This window comes from Mirounga angustirostris, unplaced genomic scaffold (assembly GCF_029215605.1).
Source record: "Mirounga angustirostris isolate CCGP_5_RB_7025 unplaced genomic scaffold, mMirAng1.0.hap1 SCAF_8, whole genome shotgun sequence".
In the NCBI taxonomy this organism is placed as follows: Eukaryota; Metazoa; Chordata; class Mammalia; order Carnivora; family Phocidae; genus Mirounga; species Mirounga angustirostris.
The window spans coordinates 137,687,761-137,704,826 of NW_026991716.1; the positions used below are offsets into that span (position 1 = coordinate 137,687,761).

Consider the following 17,066-nt stretch of genomic DNA (forward strand, 5'->3'; position numbering starts at 1 on the left):
TTAAAGATTTTATTTATTTTTCAACAGAGAGAGAGACAGCAAGAGAAGGAACACAAGCAGGGGGAGTGGGAGAGGGAGAAGGGGGCTTCCCGCGGAGCAGGGAGTCCGATGTGGGACTTGATCCCAGGACCCTGGGATCATGACCTCAGCTGAAGGCAGATGCTTAATGACTGAGCCACCCAGGCACCCTCCTTATTTTTTTTTTTAATGTATTTATTTGTCAGAGAGAGAAAGAGAGCACAAGCAGGGGGAGCGGCAGGCAGAGGGAGAAGCAGACTCCCCGCTGAGCAAGGAGCCTGATGTAGGACTCAATCCCAGGACCCTGGAATCATGACCTGAGCCGAAGACAGATGCTTAATCCAGGTGTCCCTACTTTCAACTCTTTTAACTGTGTCTTTTCTATATTTTTTAACAACATTTGTTAAATGGGTTAAGATTATGTTCATTTGCAAGTAATAGAAAACCTTTCTAGAGTGACTTAACCAAGCAAGGAGTTTATTTCATATAAAAAGAAGTCCACACAGACATTTTAAGGCAGGCATGAGTCTCAACAGGGTCTTCAGAAACCAGGCTCTTTCCACCTTTCTATTCCACCATCCTTGCTTATGGCATCCATCCACATCGTCACAAGATGGCGGTTCTTACCTCCAGGTATTGTGTCCACATTCCAGGAGAAAAAGAATAGGGAAGGACAAAGATATCTTTCCTAGTAAGACTTTGCCTTTTATTTGAAAAGGAATATCCTCTGCAAGAACCTCTGCCTGTGTCTTCTCTAGTCTTTTCAAAGTTATCTGTTGGGGGCAGGGGAGGAGGGGAGGGGGCAGGTTTTACTGCTTCTCAAAGTATTTATTTCCTCCAAATTCCTTTTTCTATTTGTCTTTGTCATTTGTTTGTTATGAAGCTGTCTTTAATGTTGGAAACTTTCCCCTAAGTCTCATGATCTTCATCTGCTCATTCATATTTAAAGAGTAAATTTCAGATAAAGTGGTTGAAATTTCTGTGTGCATGGCAGGACTTGTGGACAAGGGGCTTCATGGCAAGGAAGTTGGGATGTAGTTTTCACTGGACACACACGGTTATTAGTATCAGAAGGCCTTTTCTCTTGGGCTGCTCAGTTTCCCCAGAAGAGAACTCTAATATTCTGCTTGGGGTATGTGAGCGTGGCTGCCAGCATCCTGAACAGGACTGGGGAAGGTGCTAGGGCATCTCACTATCCAGCAGCCTTAACTGCCTTAACTGACCCAGGCCTTGTAGCCTCCAGCCTTAACTGTGCCTGGCGCCCCTGAGTCCAGAGCACGGGTAGTCGGGATGTCCTCACGGAGTAACCATATGGCCTTTTGCTAGGGCAGAGGAGGAGTAGTTGCCTAATGGGATGGGATGGGGAGGAATCCTAACCACTTCTCCTGCAGACCTTCCACCTGTCCTCCCATCCCAGCTGCACCTGCATCTTCAGGGATTCCTGTAGCTCCAGATACTGAGCCGTTCTGGGGGCTGCAGCCCAGAGCAGGAGCCTCCTCCCCTCCTCCCTCCCTGCCTCCTTCTCTTCCCGGTGTACCTGCTCGGTTTGGTCAATTCTCATTCATTCAGATGTTATTTGGCCTCCAGAATAGATCCCGTTTATCTCTACCCTCGATTTATCATTTATAATTTAAAAACAAATTTTAAATCACTATATGGTTGTTTGAATGGGGATTCCAGAGGACGCACAGGTCAATCCACCACATTTTATCCAGAAGTCAGTTTTTGGGTATCAGAATTCAGTCATCCTTCAAGGCCAAGTGCAAATGTCTGCTCTTCTGCAAAGCTGTCCCCATTTCCTCTCCACGTTCTCCACCCTATAAATTAATGTCTTCCTTTCCACAGTGCTCAGTACACACTTCCATCACCCTTCTTATCACACCATGTCACGATAAGGGTTCCCCATGGCTTTCCTCTGGCTAGACAGTGAGCCCTACAAAGGCAGAAATGGTTTAATGTTCATCTTCGTATTCCTACTTCCTGGCTCTCAGATCACCCAAGTAAGTTCTTTACATTTTTTGACAGATTTAATGAAGCCTGATGTTAAAAATAATGGACTAGGAGACAGGCCTTCACTATGCCAATCTGAGCTGCAGTGCTGAAATAGTTATCACCTTGTGTGTATGTCTTAGTCAGCTGGGGCTGCTACAACAAAATACCATGGACTGTGTAGACATAGAACTTTATTTCTCACAGTTCTGGACTCTGGAAGCCCAAGATCAAGGGGCCCACAGACTCAGCTCCTGGTGAGAGTCCTCTTCCTGGTTCGCAGCCACCTTCCCACTGTGTGCCCACATGGGGCGAGGAACTAGAGCAAGCTCTGGTCTCATGGTCTCATCCTCTCCATATAAGGGCCCTAATCCCATCCCTGGGGGCTGCACTCTCATGACCTCATCTAAACCTAATCACCCCCCAAAGTCCTCACCTCCAGATACGACTATGTTGGAGGTTAGGGCTTCAACATATGAATTTGGAGGGGGGCAAGCGCTTGGAGGAGGATGCAAATTTTCAGTGCCATCGTAGTATATTTTGCTGATTGAAAGACAGAGCTCAATACCTGGTGGTGACTTTTATTGTCACTATCTCTAAATGGCGAGAAAATTCACATCTCACTTTAGAAGGCAAGCAATATGCTTACCGGGAAAGGGAAGTCCAAGGTTAGGAGGACATGGTAGATAGCTGTGAGCCAGACTCACGTACAGAGTGGGAAATATTCTGGTGTTAAAGGCAGCTCAGCAACTGAGATGACCAGTTGTTTTTATTTTTCAATGGCTTTCTGTGCTGTAAAGCAAAAACTGTGTTCACTCTTAATCAGTAAGTTTGCATTTTGCCTACAGTACAGTCTTCATTAAAAATGGTAGCAAGCCTTCCTTAAAATTCTTACGAGTTAGTGACTCTGGTCGTGAGAAATCTTCACATAACTATGCTGTGGGTGCCCTTACTTTACAGAAGAAGAAATACATGTGAAAGGCAAAAATGATATGTAGGTGACTAAGATGGACATAAATACACGTAGCTTGCCTCTCAATTCAAATTCTTTCCTCAAGGTGGCACTGGGATATGAGTGTATTCCAGGATCTACATCTCCTGTATTTAATAATAGTATTCAGAAGTACTGTTAAAGACAACAGGGCCCAAATTGGAGTCACTAACTCCACATGCTAACTCCCACATCACCAACATGGGCGTTAATGACAGTTTCAGCTCTCGTAGAAATGGACTCTTAAACTAGTCATCAGGAATCGCTGGATTGGCATTAGTTAGGTAATCTGCCTGATCACCCTTCCATCCCCTAAAGGAAAGTAACCTCACAATAACCAATCTGCTTTTTGCCTAGTACCACCTCCTTGTTCCTACTCCCTTCTGTCTATAGAATCTCTTGCCTTGTACAGCTCTTCAGAGCTCCCATCTGCTAGATTAGATGCTGCCTTATCCATGAATTGCTGACTAAAGCTGATAAGATCTCTAAATTTTACTCAGTTGAATTTTGTTTTCTGACAGTACTTACCAGTAAACTGAATAACCACATTTCATTTGTGGGTGATGAGGACCAGAACTAATATCCTCTGATTAAATATTGTGCTTATTCCTAAAAACCACCCAGAAAAACTGTATGAATTGATGTGGGAACCACTGATTCCAGTCTTAAATCCCACAATACTCTCACTTATTTCCATTATAACTGAGCTCACATAGCTAAATAAAAAAAGGAAGAACTAACTCCCAAGACTGTAGCTCTTCCACAGAACTTTCCCTGCATACAACAAAGCCACTGATGTCTGGTTGCTTACCCAAAGTTCTCTCTGAGAATAATGCTTGGGTTTCTGCTGGAGATCCCTCTCCCTCATGCTTCCTGCTTTGAACCCACAGGAACCTGGACATTAGAAGAAAAACAAGGAAGGAACCTGCACAAAGAGACAGAGCTCAGGTTGTAAATGGGGAAATAGAGGTACAGGCAGATGCCCTTCGGCAAGCACCTAGCACCTGGAGCTACTGTGGGGATGGAGAGCCAGTGCTGACCGTGACCATGACCATGACCACACTTAGAGCAGAGCCTGGCCCACCGAGAGTAACCACAGCTCTTACTTCAGCAAGAAAAACATTTAGCCCAGAAAGGAGAAGAGCGCTTGAAGCAATGATGACCTCACACAAACAACAACGAAAGACTTGAAGAATCTAAAAAGAACCCTCCATCTCAAAAATAAAGATAACAACTCATTTTGAGATGACAAAGGTGGGACTTTCCATGCCCAACTTGGGGCTCAAACTCATGACCCTGAGATCAAGAGTCACAGGCTCTACCAACTGAGCCAGCCAAGAGCCCCAGATGGCAAGTGAATTTAAAGAGAAGTCAAGTGTTCTAAAGTCACTGTCTTTTCAAGAGTAGGAAAGAGATATTTATTAACTTTATATATTGTTAGAAATATTAAAATTAGAAGTATGTATACATATATAATTAGAATGCATAATTTCCAAACCAGTATAGGAACAAGATAGAAACTGTTAAAAGAGAGAGAGAGAAGAAAGAAAGGAAAAAAAAATATATATATATATATATATCTTTTACTTCAACAAAATACGGTAAAGAAAAAATAAGAACCAAAGAAAAACATAGTAGTTACAAAATGAAATGATAGACAGAAGTCTAAATATATAGTAACTACCATAAATATAAATGCCTTTGATTCACCAATTAAAAGACAATCTCCCAGATTTATTTCTTTATTTTTTGACTATCTAGTCTTTCACTTAAAATTTTGACATTAGGGGTGCCTGGATGGCTCAGTCATTAAGCGTCTGCCTTCAGCTCAGGTCATGATCCCAGGGTCCTGGGATCGAGCCCCGAGTCAGACTCCCTGCTCCTCAGGAAGCCTGCTTCTCCCTCTCCCACTCCCCCTGCTTGTGTTCCCTCTCTCACTGTCTTTCTCTCTATCAAGTAAATAAATAAAATCTTTTAAAAAAATTTAATGTTAAGGGGTGCCTAGGTGGCTCAGTCAGTTGAGCATCTGACTCGATCTCAGCTCAGGTCTTGAACTCATGGTGGTGAGTTCAAGCCCTGCATTGGGCTCCATGCTAGGTGTGGAGCCTACTTTTTAAAAAAAGAAAGAAAGAAAGTGACATTAAAAAGTTGAAAATAAGGACACCTTGGTGACTCAGTCAGTTGAGCATCTGCCTTCGGTTCTTGTCATGATCCTAGGGTTCTGGGATTGAGTCCTGCGTTGGGCTCCTCACTCAGCGGGGAGCCTGCTTCTCCCTCTGCCTGCTGCTCCCCCTGCTTGTGCTCTCTCACTCACTCTCTTTCTCTGACAAATAAATAAAATCTTTTTAAAAAGTTGAAATTCGGGGCGCCTGGGTGGCTCAGGTGGTTAAGCGACTGCCTTCGGCTCAGGTCATGATCCTGGAGTCCCTGGATCGAGTCCCGCATCGGGCTTCCTGCTCGGCAGGGAGTCTGCTTCGTCCTCTGACCCTATCCCCTCTCAGGTGTTCTCTCTCTCTCATTCTCTCTCTCTCAAATAAATAAAAATAAAAATAAAAATCTTTAAAAAAAAAAAAGAAATCCTTCTTAATATTAAAAAATAAATAAATAAATAAATAAAATAAAAAGTTGAAAATAAAGCCAGTTTAGTAGTATTTAGTCAAATAAAATTAAAGAAAAATATATTAATGAAGATACAGACATTACTTAATAATTAAAGGGAAAAATAACGAATAAGATATAAAAATCATTAATTTGCTTCACCTAACAAAATTCCCTTCAGGGGAGACGAACCATGAGAGACGATGGATCTGAAAAACAAACTGAGGGTTCTAGAGGGGAGGGGGTGGGAGGATGGGTTAGCCTGGTGATGGGTATTAAAGAGGACACGTTCTGCATGGAGCACTGGGTGTTATGCACAAACAATGAATCATGGAACACTACATCAAAAACTAATGATGTAATGTATGGTGATTAACATAACAATAAAAAATTCCCTCCAAATATATATGCCAAAAATTACCAGAATTAGAAAGAGAAATTGACAAATCCACAATCATAATGAGGTTTTTTTTTAAACATATTGCCATCAGAAACTGTTACATCAAGCATAATAAGAGCACAAATGATTCAAGCAATGCAATCAAACAGCTTGATATACATCCCAGTAAACAGATAATATATAATATTTTATGAAAACAAAGCAATTCTCGACACACTCCAAAATATTTGTACCATGAAAACCAGGTTCTGTGATCATAATGCAATACAATTGGAAGCAATACATTTTTTAATTAAAAAATAAAAATATCCTTGGAATTAGAGAGCAGATATCTTTAAAAATTCTTGGTAAAGGAAAAACTCACATGAAAGTTCCCAAGTACTTAGAATGAACAACGAAAGAACTACCCATCAACATTTATTGGATGTAGCTAAAACAGGAAGCATATTTTTAAAAAAATGCACAAATTAATGAGATAAATATTCAGGTCAAGAAGCTAAAACCTATAAATACGGAGAACAAACCAGTGGTCGCCAGAGGAGAGGTGAGTGAGGGGAGGGGCAAAATGGGTGAATTGGAGTGGAAGATACAGGCTCCCAGTTATGGAATGAAAAAGTCACAGGAATAGAAGACACAACATGGGGGATATAGTTAATGATATTGTAACACCAATGCATGGGGACAGATGGTAGCTATCGACACTTGTGGTGAGCATGACGTAATGTATAAACATGTTGAATCACTGTGTCATACACCTGGAACTAATGTCACATTTTGTGTTCACTATACTAAAATAAAAATAAATAAATATTAAATCAATGAACAAAAACTAGAATATATAAATACAGAGAGCCCATGAAATTAAAAACTAAATACATTCAGCATATTGTATATTAATTATACCTCAATAAAATGGTTTTTAAAAGTTTATCAAAAGAATTGATAAAAAAAAAATTCATTGAATCACAAAGAGAGCCCAGAAATTGACCTGTATATATGTGGTAACTTGGGATATGATAGGATGGCAGTACCAACCGGTGGAGAACTGATGAGCCATCCTATAAATAGTATTAGGGCAGTTGACTTTTCGTATTGAAAAGTTAAAGCAGTACACTTATTGTGATGAGCACTGAGTCATGCAAAGAATGGTTGGATCACTGGACCGTACACCTGACATTAACACTCTATGTTAATTATACTTCAATAAAAAAAAGAAAAGTTAAATTAGACTCATACCCCCCAAATCAGCATCAGATTGATCAAAGATCCAAATGGGAAAGAAGAAAAATATCTTAAAATTATTAGTAAAAAGTATAAGACTATATTTGTGACTTCAGTGTAGTAAGTTTCTCTTAACCGTGACACCAAAAGCATGAGTGATAAGGGAGAATGTTTGACTCTGTCAAATGCAAAACTTCCAATTTTTCAAAAGATGACATAAACAGAATTAAGAGAGAAGTCACGGACTGGAGAAAGTCTTTGCCCTACATAGAACAAACTAAGAATTCGTATCCAAATATATACTTTTTTACAACTTACAAATCAATAAGAAAACAGCAAACACCCAATAATAACATGCAAAGGTGATGACTATATAGTTCTCAGAGGAAGGAATGCAAACAGCCAGTACACTAATTGGAAAAAAGTTCAATGGGAGAAAAAGCTCAACTCCACTGGTAATTAGAAAAGTCTAAATCGGGGTGCCTGGGTGGCTCAGCGGGTTAATGTCTGCCTTCGGCTCAGGTCATGATGCCAAGGTCCTGCGATCGAGCCTCACATCGGGCTCCCTGCTCAGCAGGGAGTCTGCTTCTCCCTCTGCCTGCCGCTCCCCCTATTTGTGCTCTCTCTCACTCTCTCAAATAAGTAAATAAAATCTTAAAAAAAAAAACCCTCCAAATCAAGGCAGAGATAGCACTTTTCACCCATAAAAGACTAGCAAAAAATTCAGATGTAAAAGTATCAAGAGTAGGCAAGGACAGCTTTGGAGAGCAAGTTGGCACATACTATCTAATAAAATTGAAAATGTTTTTATCTTACAGCCAGTAGTTTTATTGGGGAGGGGGCAGTGATGGCAGTCCGGGAAGTTTGCCCCATCTGTGTTCCCTGAAAGATCTAGACTGTCTGCCCAAGCTCCAAATTACAGGCAACCTCTCGTGCCACCGTGCTAAGGAAGGAGAGGGGGCCCGCATGGGGTCGCGCAGGAGAGGAGGATAGCACAAACCCACTTTGTCATTGTTCCAACGGCTGCAGCTTGCTCCGCCGCATCACCTCTTTGGAAGCTGGACACCACGTGTTCCTCCCTTCCTGCCACGCTCTGCCCCTCTGCCTGCCTGGGCCTGCTCACTCCGAGTTCCTCACTGGCCACCATGCTGGCTCGGCCCCATCAGACGATGGTCAGACTGAGCACAAGATGTTCACAACGGGCTCAGTCGGTTGAGCGTCCAACTCAGGTCATGATCTCATGGGGCGGGGAATCGAGCCCCGCATGGGGAAATCCACGCTCAGCAGGAGGTCTGCTTGAAGATTCTCCCCCACTGCCCTTCCCCACCCCACTCGCATTCTCTCTCTCTCAAATAAATAAATAAGTCTTAAAAGAAAAAAAAAGATGTTAACAACAGACTTGGCAGCATGTCTGATCTGGTGAGTCTCGGGGAGACAGTCTTCATCCTCACCCGCAGAACTAAACAGCCTTCCCACAGAAAAATAAACAATCTAACTTTTCCATTTGTAGAAAACAGCAAAGAAGCTCTATGAGTCTGTGGTATGGAGCATGCCGGTCTCATGTGAAAATTACCTCCCTGACCCACCCGCATTGCAGCCGAGGGTTGGAGATGTTCCCGAGTCAGCGAGGTGGGCTGGTGCCAGCCTACCCACACGTGTCACCAGATAGCCCTTGGCGTGGCTTGATGTGGGTGTGGGATGGAGCAGAGCCCACAGCCCTGACCTCACCCGTGCCCTGCCCTGGCCCCTGGAGCCAACCAGCCCGAGACAGCCCCCTATTTCAAGGGGGGGGCGGCGACGCTTGCATCATCCTGTAATTCATGACACAGAATGACAACTATCCGTGTGAACCCAGCACTGCCTTGTCTTTCAGGGTCTGTTTGACACTTACTGATTGATAGTCTATCAATAAAAGTGTATATACAAACAGACTCGTTACCTATGTATCCATTACCACAGCCCAACCGAGTCAAAGGAAAGGAGGAGGAAAAATAAGCTGGCAATTTTCCCATTTTTCTGCAGTTCTTTTTCTCTGTTTGGGTTTCCTTTGGGACTTGCAGGGTGAGAGGATTCTAAAAGGCAAACCAAAGGGTTTTGATTTAGGATAGTATCACCGGTTCCCAGTAATAGAAGGGTTCATGCGCTGGCCTTGACTTTCAGCTGATAGAGCAGCCCCACATCACAGAAGCCCAGGGGTGGCTGGCGTTTCCAGGGCTGTTGCTCCACTCCCACACCCCCACCTTGCTCCGGGGCACTTTCCACCTGGGGAGCAGAACCAACATGTCTCCGGCTGTAGAAGGACTCACCTGTCCTTAAAATGACCCGCATTCCTGCTTCACCCTAGCAATGGCGCCGAGCTCTCTGTCAGTCAAATCCCCACTCAGCTGACCTGCCAGTAATTCAATTCTTTTTTTTTTTTTAAGATTTTATTTATTTATTTGACAGAGAGAGACACAGCGAAAGAGGGAACGCAAGCAGGGGGAGTGGGAGAGGGAGAAGCAGGCTTCCCGCGGAGCAGGGAGCCCGATGCGGGGCTCGATCCCAGGACCCTGGGATCATGACCTGAGCCGAAGGCAGACGCTCAACGACTGAGCCACCCAGAAGCACCTGCAGTTCTTATTTTAGTCTGAACCTCCGGACACTGCCAGCTCAGGCTCAAGCGTGAGCAGGCAGGACTGCCAGATCGAGGGCCTCCAGGAGTATACAGCTTGCCTGGTGCAAATATGAGAGCCCCCCTGTGGGTGGACAAGACTCAGGGCCACCCCACAGAGTGGCTGAACTCAGCCCCACTCACCCCTCGGCTGGGCAGCTTTGGGCTGTGCAGAAACGTCACCATTCTCCAGGACGCTGGCCAGAGTCTCTTCCTTGGCTTGAAAACTGTCTGTCAGCCCCATTTTTCCCAACCTTCTTATCCTCCTCCCCAGAAGCCATATTAGGCATTTGTGTCCTAATCACCCCCTTGCATAAAATTTTAATGCCACAGATACACTGATATACTGTGGATTGAGGCTGTTTGGAAGGCCACAGACCACTGCAATATCTAAGATGGGGTTTTTTGCCTCCCAAGAACAGTATTTGTGATATCCTCCCCCTCCCATCCCCCACCACTGAGAATGCATGCATTAGCTGTGACTGCAGTAGGGTCTACCCTCTGTCACCAGAGAAATCCGCCTGTCCAGGGAAGATAGAACCAACTCGTGACCAGCACTAAAATGACCGGTTCCTCACACCAGTCCCAGGCACCTCCCTCCTCCAGGCAGCCCCGGACAGGGCACAGACCCTCATCCCTTGTCCTGTGCCCACGTTCCCTGTGCCTTCACTAACCTCCATTCTTCACCCAGTCTCCTTTTCTTTCCATGCGCTGCTTCCTGGTGTGCCGGAGAGATTTAGCCCACAAGGGAATTTCATAATCCTTGAATACTCAGTAAAGCAAAAACTCCTAGGCCTCTAAGTTGGCAAATTGATAAAGTAGCAAATGTATTCATTTATTTATATATTGGTTCAGTTAATCAAGTAACATAAGGAGGTGGATGAACAAGAAGCAGCCGTGAAGCACAGGACGGAGAGGGCAAGGGATGCACAGTGACTTCCAGAAAGAGCTGATGCTCGCCCAGTCCTTGAGGAGCAAACACTACCTGGTTTGGAGAGTTGGAGAGACCTCTGGGCAAAGACCAGGAGGACAGATGGAGCATGACCGACAGGCTTGGGAAACTGTGCTAGAGTTGAGTGTGGAGGGCAGGCAGAGAACATGGAGCCCCAGCTGAGCGAGGAAGGCAGAGAAGGGGTTGAGAGAGATGGTGTCAAGTCAGTGTGAGCCAAGTCAGTGTGGGCTCTTGCATGAATATAGAAAAGACACGTGTGGCCCCTGGGAAGAAGTGACACCTTGGACTGTGCCCACACAGGGGACGGTGGGAGTTGAGGAGGGTCTACCAGAGGTTGGAGAGAGGTGGGGGGAGAGAAAGAGAGGAAGGGAGGGAAAGAGATGGCCCATCAGGTTCAGATGGAGCTGGATGGGCTGAACAGGAGAGAACTAGAATCAGAATCCACACAAGATGAAGGCTGAGGTTCTAGGCATAAGCACTGTCTAATTTTAATTACTTCTGGAAGTCACAAAGGCATATGCAGGTTTGAAACTAAAAGATGAAGCCACCAAGAATTAAGAAGGGAAGACATGACTACTCTAGCCAAAGGTCTAAGTTGAATCTAAAACATCTAGTATCTAAGCAGTGACCATGCAGGAAATTGTCAGAATTCAGATGGACAATCCAACCTCAAGACTGCAAGACAACCAGCAGCAAGAATAACTAGATAACTCATGGGCTTCTGACCTTCTGTATCTTCCTCATTAGACACAGGACTGTCCAAAAGCCTGTGACAGGGTCAGCCTACAGCCAAGAGCCAGGTGGATGCAGATTCCCAGGTTAAGAAGGGAGCTGGGCAGAGAACCCTGTTATCAGGAGAGAAAAATATCAGTGCAGACAGAAGAACTTACTTCTGACCTGAATGCATTCGTTCCATGTTCATGACCTGAACATGTCTATTTCAAAGCATATAAATCCTTCCCAACAGTTCTCTAACTCTAGAGTTATCACTAAAGGATCCCAACTAATGAGATATTGACTAAGGGAATTGATTTTAATTTAAGAAGTGCAATTGTGCTGAAAGAACGTCCACCCCAGCTGAGGTAATGAGAAAGAACACAGTTTGCAGTAGATAAGAAGGAAAATGCAACCGCTTTAGAGTGCACGCTGATAGTAACAAAGCACATGCATGCTGTAAACTCTTGAGTGACCTGAGTAATGGAGAAAAAGGTCACAGATTAACCCTGATTAGTCACATGTAGTACAAATATGGATAAATGTAACAAGTGATTATTTACAATTAAATTCTTAAAATATATTTATTTATTTAGTTTTTCACAAAAATTAACTCAAAATAGGTCCTAGACCTAAATGTAAGATGCAAAACTACAAAACTTATAGGAGAAAATACAGAATAAAATGTATGTGACCTTTGATTTGGCAAAGATTCTTCCGATACAATACCAAAAGCACAATCCATGAAATAAAAATAAGTTAAGTTAGATTTTGTTGAAATTTAAAAACATTTGCTCTAGGAAAGACACTGTTCAAAGAATGAGAAGACCAGCCACAGGCTGGGAGAAAATATTTGCAAAACACATTATCTGATAAAGAACTTGAACCCAAAATGTATAAAGAAATTTTAAACTCAACAAAGCAAACAATCCAATTGGAAAACGTGCAAAAGATCTGAACAGACACTTCACTAAAGTAGACGTACAGATGGAACATTCCAGATGAGCATATTCTAGTTAAAGAAAAAATGACCTATTCAGTCCAGAGGTAATTCGTTCTGTCTACACTGATGTTTTTCATTCCTGATGCGGTGATAGCATAGGAAAAGATGCTCAATATCGCTGGTAATTAGGGAATTGAAAATTAAAACAATATCATAATGAGATATCACTACACATTTAATAAAATGGTCAAAATCTGGGGCACCTGGGTGGCTTACTCGGTTCAACGTCTGACTCTTGATTTGTGTTCAGGTCATGATCTCAGGGTCGTGAGATTGAGCCCCGTGTCAGGCTCCGTGATGGGCATGGAGCCTGCTTAAGATTCTCTCTTCCCCTCTTTCTCTGCCCCTCCTCCACACTCTCTCACTCCCTCTCTAAAAAAAAAAAAAAGAAAAATTGGTCAAAATCCAATACACAGACAACGCCAAGTGCTGGTGAGGATGTGGAGCAACAGCAATTCCCATTCATTGTTGGTGGGCAGGCAAAATGGAGCAGTGACTTTGGAAGACAATTTGACAGTTTCTGACAAAGCTAAACATAGTCTCACGACAGGATCCAGCAATCACACTCCTAGCTACTCACCTAACTGATTTGAAAATGTGTGTCCAGACAAAAGCCTGTAAATGAATGTTTATAGAAGTTCTATGCAACCAAGATGTGTTTCAAAACACGAATGGATAAACAAACTTCGGCATATCCGTATGATAGAATATTATTCAGCCGTGAAAAGAAATGAGCTATCGAGCCACAAAATGACATAAAAGAAATGTAAATGCATATGGCCAAGTGAAAGAAACCAGGCTGGAAAGGCTACATACTATATGATTCCCATTATATGACATTCTGGAAAAGGCAAATATGTAGAGACAATTCAAAGATTAGTGGTTACCGAGGGTTCGGGCGGAGAGGTGGGTTCGAAAAGGTGGAGTACAGGGGATTTTAGGATGGTGAGACTATTCGGCATGATACTATCATGGTGGCTATATGACACTGTGCAATTGTTAAAGTCCAAAACACATTACAGCACAAAGACTGAGACTTAATGCATGCACATTTCAAAAAATTCATTTAGGAAGTCAAAAAAATCCCAGGAAGGAAGGTAGACTACGACAAAGGATCTCGCTGGATGACAAATGTATGACACAATCTCACTGAGGGGTGTTGGGGAAAGGTGCTGCGCTAAGTAACTTTGGAAGTGGATGGAGCCTGGGAAATAAAAGGTAGAGAGGAACTGCATACAAGCACCATTCTCTAGTTGATAAAATTACTTCCCTTGGGTGAACAGCTCAATAGCTGCAATGCTGCTATCCTGTATACTGCAATTAAATAATTAAGTAACGACTAGCTGAAGGTCGAGCAGGCACTGATGGAGAAGGAATTTATAGGTGAGCAAGAACGTCAGAATGAGCCACATGGTGATATATTAGAATTGGAGACATCAGTCAGGATGCATGTTTAGCTTAATGAAGGTATAGACGGTTACATGTAGAAATATTCCCAGTGTGGGTCTGGGCAGAGAAGTCCTGGCTACACTTTCCAGCCCTTTTCGGTGGATCAATCTCTCTTGGAGGTCACATCTCCAGGACCCACCTGGGGAGGGAGCCTTTTAAGAAGACCCCAGGCCAGCTTCCTTTGAGTGCATTCCACTTCTCGTTCCTACAAACCCACATGTTGGCCCCGCCATTGACTTAGGAACCGCCAAATCAGTCAGCGCCCTCCTCCCTGCTCCCCGACTGGCAGCAACAGCCACGTCCTCTCCCCTTTACACTTCTCTTATAAAGAACTAGATCCTTACTCACGTGCCCTGACTCTCCAGGGGACACATACTGAGGTCTCCAAAGGTCCTCTTGGAGACCCCTCTTGTGGGTTGAATTGTGTACCCCAAAAAGTTACATTGAAGCCTTACCTCCGGATACCCGTGAATGTGACCTTAACCAGAAATAGCGTCTTTATTTTTGGCTTTGGGGGCCTCTGCTGAAACTGACATTTTTAAAAGCTCCATTTCAACATCCTGCTGCATATCATATGAGATTCAATGTGTTCTATTGGCTGGATTTCTTCTCTGCCTCTTAACTCAATCAGAATATTTGGGCCAGAATACACCACGTATTTCCTGCTCTGTGTCACCCACTCCCTACCTTCTGCAGCTGAAGCCACATAAGCCCCATCAGTACCCACAGCCCCAGCTCCAAACCGCACTCCAGAGAAAGGCAGCGAGATCTGAAGAGTTCCGAGGAGATGGCCCATCCGCTCCACATGAAGTCGGTTTTCTCATCCATTCTTGGCATCCTCAGGGTTCTGAAACTGAGATTTAAAACTTCCTATGTCCCACTTCATTCTTTCCCCAGCACCTTCAGAAACAAGATTCCTCCCCCGGCACACGGGCTCTCCTAACCAAAATGACGGCATTCTTGGCTCTGAACCCCAGCCCCATGAGATCGGGTTTTAACCATCTCTGCTCAATCCTTGACCCACCCTTTGAAGAGGAAGCCTGGCTATTGGATCGGATCTGTACCTTCTGCTAAGGAGTAGCATTCATGCCTCACCTACCTTTCTCCCTTGCCTCCCCATCCGTTGTGGTTGACTTCAGAGAACCACAGGACACCAGACCTCCCTCCCACTGGATGGGAAGAGACAAGCATGAAGCCCTAACTGAGCTGCTGACCAAACCACAACTACTCAGAAAACAAGCCTTTGCTTGAAACTGATATTGTGGATGTCAGAGGGGACAGACAGAAAATACCGGGATCCTGGAAGAGCACATGAACCTCTGGCTCAACCAGCCCCAAAGTCCACTATGGCCTCAGATTTCTGTTACGTGAGCCATCCAGTGTTCTCATTAGTTAAGCCAGTGTGAGTTGGGATTCTTTTTCCTTGCAACCAAAACACCCTATCTGATCCACCCTCAATTTGGACCAACGATCAGGCTCATGGCTCCACATGCTTGTCACCTGATGTTCAACTGAGTGTGCGTGTTTGTCTACACATCTGTATAAACACCTTGAAAAACCCAAAATGCAAACTGAAACTTCTAACATGATTTGTTTTGTATTTACATACTCTACAATGTGTCAGTAAATTAAATAGTGACAGACACGATAAATATTGCATAACTGCAAGCACACAAACGCACGCACACACAAATATAGCTGATGCAGCATAATCTTGACTAGAGGGGGAAAAATCAGTGTTTTATGTCATAAATAATAACACTTTACCAAAATTACTAATTAGTAATTCTAGTGCTTTACAAATAAAATACATTAGGTCTTAACTAGTGAAATATACAAATGTTAAAATTCAGTATTAAAATTTAATTCTGGGGCGCCTGGGTGGCTCAGTTGGTTAAGCGACTGCCTTCGGCTCAGGTCATGATCCTGGAGTCCCTGGATAGAGTCCCGCATCGGGCTCCCTGCTTGGCGGGGAGCCTGCTTCTCCCTCTGACCCTCCCCCCCTTATGTGCTCTCTCTCTCTCATTCTCTCTGTCTCAAATAAATAAATAAAATCTTTAAAAAAAAATAAAATAAATAAAATTTAATTCTGACCTTGATAAGGAGCAAAGCTGTATTACAGTCAGACCATGGAATAAAAATGTTAACATGTAAAATTCTATTTCACAGTCTAAATCCATGACTTTGGAGACACCTATTGTCATTTGATTATTTTTAGTTCGCAATCAGAGTTGGGCGTAATGTAGGGGGTCACAGCATAACTTAGCTAATAGACATATTTACTCGTATGGAATTTTGGCCATTGTGATAGCCTCAGTGTTGTGTCTGCTTACCACAAGATTTGCTCATTATTTTTATTAGGATCCTAACGGTTATTAAGATAGCTTTTAAAATCCCATCCTAAAACTTTACACCAAAGCATTTAAGTTTTACTGCCAGAGCATTTCACTAGTTAAGAGCTAATGTATTTTATTTGTAAAGCACTAGAATTGCTCCCCACATAGAACTAGAAAGTAGACCATGAAATTGAATCTGAAGTTGCCACACTTTATGTTAATATGGTCATCTCAATATTGAAGCTCTCATGCATTTTCAACATGGTGATTCCACACTAATGTCACAATTTGGTTTTTAAACAAACTCAGATGTTAGAGTTCAAAAACTCACATTTAAGGCACATATATTCTTGGCAGTAGTAAAGTATATGCTGTACTTTTGAAGAATTCACAGAACACTCCAGAAAACATTTGTATAAAGGAAAAAAAGTAACTTGACATTTTAACTGAAGTTGGCCTCATGACAATTACAAATGGCTAAAAAGAGATAATTAAGCCATTTATTATAATCTAAATAAACACCAGTAAGTTTTTGATAAACTCTCTAATGAACAGTCTAAAATATAACACAATGGCGAGCACTATCTCCAAAGAACATTTTAAAATAGTTTACTTAAGTGGAAAATAAAAAGCAATAGTCTTGGCATTTGCCCAGGACATGCATTCTCAAATTCTTGTATTTGTTTACTAGAACAATGTAGTATCTTTCATCCCTCAAGAATGCCAACTTAATGTTAAGAATCTT

At 43.0% G+C, this 17,066-nt stretch overlaps 1 long non-coding RNA gene across 1 annotated transcript; it reads right to left on the minus strand.

The window, feature by feature from the left end:
• Positions 1 to 178: 178 nt before the first annotated feature.
• Positions 179 to 14,942, minus strand: LOC135365640 (uncharacterized). Its single transcript, XR_010413832.1, has 3 exons — positions 5,163 to 14,942; positions 3,810 to 3,923; positions 179 to 1,951 (listed from the first exon to the last, which is right to left on the minus strand). It is a non-coding gene; the product is annotated as an uncharacterized LOC135365640 (long non-coding RNA).
• Between the last annotated feature and the right edge of the window lie 2,124 nt (positions 14,943 to 17,066).